At 42.1% G+C, this 9,250-nt stretch overlaps 1 long non-coding RNA gene across 1 annotated transcript; it reads right to left on the reverse strand.

Annotated features, from left to right (window-relative positions):
* Positions 1-1,440: 1,440 nt before the first annotated feature.
* On the reverse strand, positions 1,441-2,083 carry LOC102383171. Its single transcript, XR_323021.3, has 3 exons — positions 2,003-2,083; positions 1,759-1,878; positions 1,441-1,660 (listed from the first exon to the last, which is right to left on the reverse strand). It is a non-coding gene; the product is annotated as an uncharacterized LOC102383171 (long non-coding RNA).
* Positions 2,084-9,250: the final 7,167 nt, after the last annotated feature.

Raw genomic sequence — 9,250 nt, forward strand, 5'->3', positions numbered from 1 at the left:
GTAGCTTTGTGGTTAAGGCATTCACCCTGAAGGGGGGGAGCCTAGGTTCTGGTCCATGCTCCCAGGACTGTTTCTGTGTTTCACATTAAATAGTCATTGGATAAAATAATCAGTGGAGCTAAGCCAGTTTTCCATAGCTAGGAATCTGGCTCAAACCTTCTGATCAGGCTGGTAGTGCACAGATGTTACCTTTAAAAAAAATCCCACTGCAATTCTTACATACATCTTTAGGCACCTAGGGTCAGAGTCTATTCCACCTATTAGGTGTGTAAGTGGACTTAGGTACCTAAAGTATTCTTTTATTCCACCTTATTCAAGTTGCTGAAAATCCATTAATTCATCTACGTAGCAGCAGTACACTTAAGGATGAGCCACAAAAAAGCAACAAGGAGGAAGAAGACCCACCCACCTTTAACATGAAGTATTTTTCCAGGGACTTGAGCAGGGTGTAATAGAATTGCACTTAGGCATCTAGGAGGTGGAATAGAATCTGGCCTCTAGATACCTTCAAAAGTGAAGATCTGAAAGCTGTTACAGGTGACCCTTGACATTCGCAGGGGATACATTCTTGTATCCCCCATGAATGGTGAAATCCGCACATAAAGCACTGCGTTCATGAATGTCACAGGCATTTATGAATGCAGTGCCCCCGGTGGCTGGGCAGGTGGCACGGCTGCTCTGGCAACTGTGGGAGCACAGCGGCAGTGGTAGGAGCCTGGTGGCAGCAAGTGCGGACCTCCCGAGGAGCTCCTGTAAGAGTATTTAAGAAGTGGGTGCGTTCGTGAATATTTGAAACCGTGAATGCCGAACCCGTGAACAGTGAGGGTTTCCTGTACTACCTTATGGCTGTTCAGTGGGCTACCTGAAAAAGGAACTGGAGTAGCCAGTTTTGTGATGCAACCACATCACAACACGCTCTCTCACAATTTGGCTAAGTAGAAATGTATAGGACTGGGTCTGAAACTATTTTCCTTTGAGCCTTAGCAGTGACCCATCCAGCTCAAGTCTGAGGCAGGATGCTATAGCTCCAGCCTACACATTCAGCGCCTGCCCACTCTCTCTGGATGATGGATGGATGGATGACTCTACTCTCTGTGGCTGTCAAACTAGCAATTTTCTACAGCACTTTAAACTTTGAAGAAACCTCCTCCTCCTTCCCCCCTCCCTATGAAATAGGTTGCTTCCAAACACCTGTTTTAGTCTAACACATAAGTCTCAGTATGTCAGCCTGTTTGGAGACACACGTGTGAGGGGTTTGCAAGGGCAATCTCTCAATTCCTTGGCAGTCAACACTTCAGTTCCCAGCTAAAGCAGATGTTTTGTTCAGTGCCTCATAAAACCCTGAATAAACTTTTGCACGTTTACTCTGACAGAAAAAGGACAGATATTTCTTATCCGCTTCTCTGCCGCTGTGCAGCACACCCCAGCAATTATGGCTGAGGCTATCGTTATCAGGTGAGCAATAAGGAGGAGTGTGAAGAGAGATAGGTGATGGGATGGGCCCTGGAAGCACTGTGGCAACGAACAAGTTATTGCAGGTTTGCTGGCGCCGTCAAGTCTGTATCGGCTTGTTTCAATGGCCATACTGGAGCAGAGGGAGGCAGGCACCGTGCTGCTACCGGGAAAGCCACTGTATGCTGAAGTCAGATGGCCCTCTCATCTGCACGCAGAGACAAGTAAACAACATACAATGTGCACATTGATTTCCAGTGCTTTCTGTCGCCTGCCCTCATTTATGGCAGGGAAACGAACCTTCACCTTTTGTTTCTTTGCTGTCTCCTTTTTATCCCATCAACAACAAAAACGAAGTAAGAGATCTAAAGTCAGTGCTCTAACCTCCCTACTGACGTTCTCCATGTCCTATCCAAAGTCTTCTGCCTGCGAATTACAAAGCATTTTAGAGCATTTTCATATGTGTGCAGTTCCACTCTGAAAACAGGCTATATAAAAACAGCACTCTTTCACTCTCTAAATCTACCCCCAGTGCAACTGAAAGTTGGACCTGGTTGATTGCACGAACAAAATGTCTCTGCTGCTTTTTTCTCCAGCCAGCCTGAGAAGCCAAAATAGCTCAGAAGGAGTCAGCTGGATGGGATTCCTTCTCATGTATCCACAACAAGAAAGTTCCAATCAGTTACACCTGTAGAGCCCTAAGTCTACCAGGTGCCCCTTAGATCAACTGCTGCCTTGCAGAATCGTTATTATTGGTAATGATGTGGGAGAGGAAAAGAGCCCCCTTGGACTTTAGATGCCAAGCTGTTTTTGCAAGATACACAGTTAGAACCACCCCCCTCCAGCTCTTTAGTTGTAATGTGAGGACCTTAGGAGACAATAAGCATGAAACCTCTTAATGCCAGTATTTTTCAGGGTCACTTTCCAAAGCCTTTCAATCCCTTTTGAGGTAGGTAATGTTATTCTGTTTTCATTGATAGAGAGACTGAAGCAAAATGGTTTATCCAAGATCATGCAATGAAATAAGTGTTAGAGCTGGAAACAACATTTTTTTTCAATGGTAAAAAGGACCAGTGGGAAGTGGGTTGTCAACTCCCCTTTTTGTCTGAAAATCTTCATTTGAACTCCTGATCCTGTCTTTCTCACCACTGAAGCACACTGCTCAGTTTCTTAACCCTTATTGAGGGTCTTGCTTTTCATCTTATTCATTGTTATAGCTGACAACTGTTAGCTGAAAGTAGGGGCACTAAATTAGTTGAAAAGATGTTAAAAAGCAAGAAACCTGTACAAGAAAATGAAAACAAACCTTTTACAAGGAAGGAAGTGACAGTAGGCAAGTCGACAGACCCTGTAACTAAAACAGGTCAGTATCCCAGATGTGAACATCCCTTTTGCAGAGTCTGGAAGAGTTTCGATTTGGATGTGAAATGTAAGGCATGGATCCACCTCTGGTAACTAGAACATTTATTCATCATCATAATGCTACTCTTCCTTTAAAAAAGGATAAATATGTAAATCTTAAATGAGACTTCACCAAAACATTGTACGTAATCGAGACATGTTAACTGCTTCATTTGTATTCTGGAGTGTGCTTTACTATAAGATGTTTTTAAGTCTGGTTTCCAGGTTCTATGTAGACTCCAGATAGCTTTTATTTCCAGGCACTCTGAGGAGGACTCACTGCTGAGTTCTGACGATCTTCAGTAGCTAGAAATGCTCCATTAGCTAATTGCTCAATGATGGTGACCTTTCTGGGGAAGTCCACGTGACAACCTCATTAATGCCACCTTGGTGAACCCTGGATATCCTTGTAGGCCATTTGCTTGTTGTTATAACCATATTCCTCAAGGAGCAGTGTCTTTGAGATTCATATGGGTGTAAAAAGGTATAGAAGTACAGGTAGAGAAGGTACAGAAATTGCAAAGTTTTTGTGGTAAAAATCCTCATAGCAAATACCAGAGGGTTAGTGATGTATTCTGCCATGCTCCTGCAAACCTGTTAGAGTGCTGAACAGGATGATTTTTGAAGAGGCCTTTGCAGTAGTATTGGGCAATAGTAGTACAGCTTAACTTTGCACTGGTATGGATAAAAGTAAGGTAAAAAAGTGATGAGAACAGAGGGAGCATGAGAGACCCTAACTCTGCACTAGTGAGAGCACTGTTGCATGGCCATCTAATTACTCTTGCTTCACAGCTAGAGGGAGGTCTAGGAGCATAGCTATAGTTCTCATTATGCAGATCAGACCTAAGGAGATGTCTAAGGAGCAAAGTGAAGGTGCAAGAGCAGCACATGCTAGTGTACCCAGGCTGTTTCAATGCAGTGAGCAGGAGTAACAATACCAGTGACAATGTTGTGTAAGGTTTGAGCATAGAGTTCATATCCAGGGCCCCTGAAATTTGTAAACGTGTTGCTAGTATGTACTAAAGCCCCTGATGGAATGCCTTTACTGCTGTTGTTTCTAGGTAGAGCTAACATAGGTATGCTAGCACATGCTACAATGCCACCTTCTGATTCTGTGTAGATACTAGTCTATGCCTCTTCAGTGACAAGTATGCCCAGATCTTTTTCACACTGTATATTGAAAAGCAGTGGAGCTGGTATGTGGGTGGCACAAGATCTATATTCCCCGAGGGGAGAGGAATACAGGGATGGGAGGGGGAGGCTGATCAAAACTAATTGATGTCAATGGAAGGTCACCCCCCCTGCCCCCCCGCTCCCCACACACACTTGAAGGGGACTTGTGTCAAGTTATCAGCACCTGGTATTTACCTTTATTGGTGAATATGTCTACCTATTATTGAATCAGCACAACTTTGTGCCCTAAGATGCAGATCAAGGCCCCACTGTGCTAGGTATCCTAAATACATCATAAAAGCAGCACACTCATTGGAAGGGAAGCTGATACCACCCAACTTCCTGGGATGTTTCCTCACTCTTTAAAGGGTTGAATTTCCTTTTTAATGGTGTTGAAAATACTTCTCCCTCTTCTTTTGCCTTACTTTTCTTTCTGTGCCTGGGACTGTGCTTAAGTTTATGGCCAGCTGATTGATCCATAGGCCAAAGATCTAAGCTGTGGAGTAAAAAACCTTCAAAGGTCAGTGCCCTTCTCTCTTGTAGCCTAGTTAAAGACCTGAAGCAATGTTTTGGAGTCATGACTTAATCCACCAATGAGTGCTGGGTGGGAGTTTAAGCCTCATTTAGTCCCCAAACCCTTTGCTACTGATCTGAAAATAGCCAAGAGGTTAGCTCTAGAGTGAACCTAAATAGGAATCAGAGCTGTGGCTTGTTTGGGGAGAGTCTGGGCATGGCCCATAAACCATTATGACAAACCTTAGATACTGTTTGGAGGTCTGTGGCTATCTTGTCCTGATCTTCAAGGATTCACCTTTTTGGGGGAGCTATAATTACAAGTAGCAGTGTTGTTAAGAGCCTTGTAATCCCCAGGTTTATCCAGGGGATTTATGCTGCTTGTGGTCTTTGCCCTTTTATCCCTGGAGGTTTTCTTTACAGGCAGTTGGAAGGGGGAAAAAAAGAAAGACAACAAAGCTCTAAGTGACAGAATGATTTTCCTTGGCTTCTGTGATAACTGACCAAGTCAGACAATTTTGCCACATTCCTTATCTTCATTAACTCTTAAAATCTCACCCCCTTGAAGTGACATACCTAAGAGGGAAAACAGTGGGGCACGATGCAAAGCCTAGTGGAATTGATGGAAAATCAGTGGACAATTGTCCACAGGACAGGTGGAATTTAAAGGATCCTGGACTGAAAAAATACAAGCCTACCTTAATTATTGTAAAAGAGAACACATACCACCGAGGGTAAACTGGTTGCTTGTGAATTTCTTTACATGCAGTTGGAAACTGGAACATTTCCCAACTAACTGTGTTAGACAGACATGCAGCTGTTTTCTCTTTCATATTCCAATACCAAAAATAAACCATGCCTGGGTTATTCAGTGTCTTGTTGATGATCTAGGAAAAGCCAGGATGATCACAGCTATTGGTCAGAATGGTCAGAACCCAGTATCATTATTACAGCTTGCAGTATTTGACACAGACCTGGCCAGAAGGGCATATTCTACAGAGTGCCAAATTCTCTTTGAATTAAGATCCAACCTCAAGGATTTGTGCTTTCTAGAAAACATACTATTTCTGCTCTTAGAGCTTATCACTGTTTGTATGGTAGTGCCAATACGTGCAAAGCACTGTCCAAAACTACAGGTGGACACAGTCTTTGCCCTGAAAGCCTTAGAGTGTAATAAGAATCACAATGGGAAAGCAATCATAACAGATTGCTGAGTACAGCAAGGATGGTGAATGGAGATGCAGTCCTATGAGCACTGAAGACGACTCTTTTTTACAGACCAGAACTTTTATTTCAAACCACAGCTGACCTGATTCTTCCCTTCACCCCTTTGTAAAATGAGAGCCGGATACCATTGCCAATTTTAAGCACACAGGTTGATCTAGTTCCATGCATGTGCTGAAGAGAAGGTGTAGGAGATTCTGCAACAGAGTAGAATCCTCATTTGGAACCACGCTTGCAACACAGCTCAGTTCCCATGAAGGATGTAGCTAAGGCACATCTGGGCAGAAAAGTTCTCAAGCATGTACCAACCCTGGAAATGCGACTATGAAGCCACTCTGCAGGCACCCTCTGTGGCTGTCCCAGAGACTTCTGTCTTTGGGGCTTTAGAGAAGTCATGGGGGAAACCCCTAGAGCAATCTCACCTTTTTATTTCTGCACGTGAGTAGGAGCTGGTTGACAGGGTATGTTCAAGAGCATCCCTCGGCCCTGTAGGGGACAAAAATATCTGGCTCCAGTTATAGGCTCTGTATTTTTCTTAATGTTCTCTTTAATAATTTTCAGCCTGCTGTAAAAAGTGAAGGGTGGCAAGGTAAAAATAATCAGTAGAAATGATTGAAACCTCAATTGATATAAACTAGGAAGAAAAATCTCTTCTTTTGCTATCAGTAGGCATTAGGTACCTAGGTGCTTTTAAGAATCCCACCAAACACTTAGCCACATCTTTACCTGCCTGGAAAGCCTTTAAAAATTGGACTCTAATTGTCTGAGTCACTTTTGAAAATGGGACTTATGTTCCTAAGTCACTCAGGTGTTTTCAAAATGTTTTCACCTGGTCTGGTGCTTTGATTTAGAAACTGCTTTTAAAATTATATTCCAATGCTCCTGTGGGAAAATAACCAGCAACAGAGAAAAGTATATACATAATCTTCCTATGGTTGGTCACAAAACAACTGTTCTGTTTTGTAAAAAAAAAAAAAAAAGGTTGACTTTTATCTTAATTTTTATACTGGGACAAAAATAAAAATATTCAACGCCCCCCTTCTCCCAAGTGAGTCACTTCAAGTAAGCCAATAATTCAGCAGAGAGTACCTGTCTTGGCTATGGGAAATCCAAGTTCAAGTTCCTGCTTGGCTTGTTTCTAACTATGATTTAAACTTGAGCTTCCAACATTCCTAATTTTAAAAAGGACATTATCATGAAATATTTAATTATTTAGTTATAGCAAATCTGTAAATATATCTAAGCATGAATTTTTGCAGTTAAATCTTTGTCATCAAAAGAAAAGAAATCTGTTATCAGGACAGAGCATATATAACATTCTCATTATTTTTAGCCAAATACATATTATGTTTCTTTTTATTTATGATTATGCTAGGTTTTTGTTTCATTTGTTTCAGGGGTTTTTTGGGCATCAGAAAATAAACTAAAACAGGGCATGGAAGCAATAAATCTGGATGAGTCATTTGTAAGTGCTATAACAAGTTCACATTGCATAGTAATAAGAAATTCCGGTGCGAGCATATATTTTTGTATGCATGTCAAAGGTCTAAAAATGGGTCACTAGTCAGTCACAGAATAAAAAGAAAAAAAGAGGGTTTTTTTATTAACTTAATTGTTTTGTTTTGAAATTAAACTTAGAATCGGGAGGGAAAACAGTAACCAAAATTTCTGATCCAAGCTTTGATCCAACTTATTAAGATTTAAGGGGGGTAGGGGCTACATGTTTATAAGAATAACAAGTACATGGTAAGTCTTTCCTGTATTGTTTCATCTGAAGCTTCTGGCTATGTACACTTCTGAGATGGGATACTGCATTGGGTTGACTATGCTTAAAGAAATTTCTGTGCTTTTCTTAAAACCAGGGTCAGCCTTTCCATTGAATTTAGCAGGAGTTGTCACTCACCCAATTTGCCTAAGTGACATGAATGCCCTCTCCAATTCATGTAGATCAAGAATAAGTGCATTGGGATAACTAGATTATCTGTCATGTCTGAGGGCTCTTTGAGATTTAAATCAGAATCTAACCTTTAGCAAAAAAATGATGTTTCTCAGCACTTTTCGGTTGTTGATCTCAAAGCACTTTGCACAGATGGGTACAGTGTTGGTGATATCTACTCTTCAGAGGCTAGGAAACGAAACTGAGTGTTCTGCAACTTTGAAGATAAGGCCTGAGCATCACACAATGAATTAGTGGCAGAGCTGGAAATAGAACCCAGGTCTCCTGACCCCAGTTAAGTACTCCAGCCACTGGATCATCTGACATCAAAGCACAGTGTGAAACAAAACCCTCCTCTGTCTTTCTGATCACCCCCAGTTTTGGCCAGAGTGGAGACTCTCCCACTTGTTAGTGTTGCCTAAGTTTAGCAACATGGACATCAGATCTCTGGGGCTCCTCTTCTGAAGCATCACCAAGGGGAAATCATGCAGGGATTTACAAGACAGCTTATTCGCTTCTTTACTCTCCTGTACCGTGTTTCTAGTGGAGAACAGGAACAATGGTGTTAGCCACATCTGCTGCCAAAGCAAGTCTTACTGCTACTCTGACCTAAGCTAGAAAGATACTTGATATGTACTTTTACCTTTGTTCTTAGCATTTCTCTTTATATCCCAACCCTTCATCGCCTCGTAGTAAAAGCAGAGTGGTGCCTCACAACTGTGCCAGAAAGGGGGCTTGTGGCTCTTGTATTGACACCCTTAGTGAACCTGTCATTAATGTTCACACCTCCCTGAGGTGAATGGAGGATCAGAGGGTCCTATTTGAAAAGTGAATGCTGAAGATGCAGTTTTCATGTGCTGAGCTTCCACATTGTTCCCACTGAAGTGATTAGGAAAGTCTGATGCTCAGAATCTCTGAAAAACAGGCCCTTTTTGAACATTAATGAATTAATTATAATGAATATTTTCCCAAGGGAATTCTGTATTTTTTCTAAATATAGCTGTTCCTCCTCCTCCACCCCCCCCCCCCCCCCCCCCCCACTTTGGTCCTAGAGGAGCGGGCTTGGTTTCACAACTATTGCCAATCAAACTTTTGCTAGCCTACGTACCTGGGCTAGGTGGAAACATTCACAAAGGCTGAGGTGGAATTGATCTAAGTTTTGCAGTTTTCTGTAAGCAACATAGTTTATATTGGTAGTGAACAGAACACACATTTGCCCTTTGGTGTGGGGGGGGAGGGAGGCAAATCTTAAACCAGGTTCCTCCATTTCTAAACCAGTCTATGTGTGTTGAACTTTTGTTCTGTTATAGGTATAGACCAGTTTTCAATCACTTATACTGGTAAAAGTGTAATGTCTCTACCTGGCCCTGAAGTGGACATCATCTCCTGCCTACCTCCTGCCTCTCCAGCAAGTACTTCTCACATATACGAAAGGCTAAATGCTCTGATGGTGTAAATTGGCAACACTCCATTGCCCCTGAATCAATAAAGAGCTGGCATTTACATCAGCAGAGAAATTCAGATAAAACAATTAATGGGCAAAGCAGGAAT

Source organism: Alligator sinensis, unplaced genomic scaffold, assembly GCF_000455745.1.
Source record: "Alligator sinensis unplaced genomic scaffold, ASM45574v1 scaffold216_1, whole genome shotgun sequence".
Lineage (NCBI taxonomy): Eukaryota > Metazoa > Chordata > Crocodylia > Alligatoridae > Alligator > Alligator sinensis.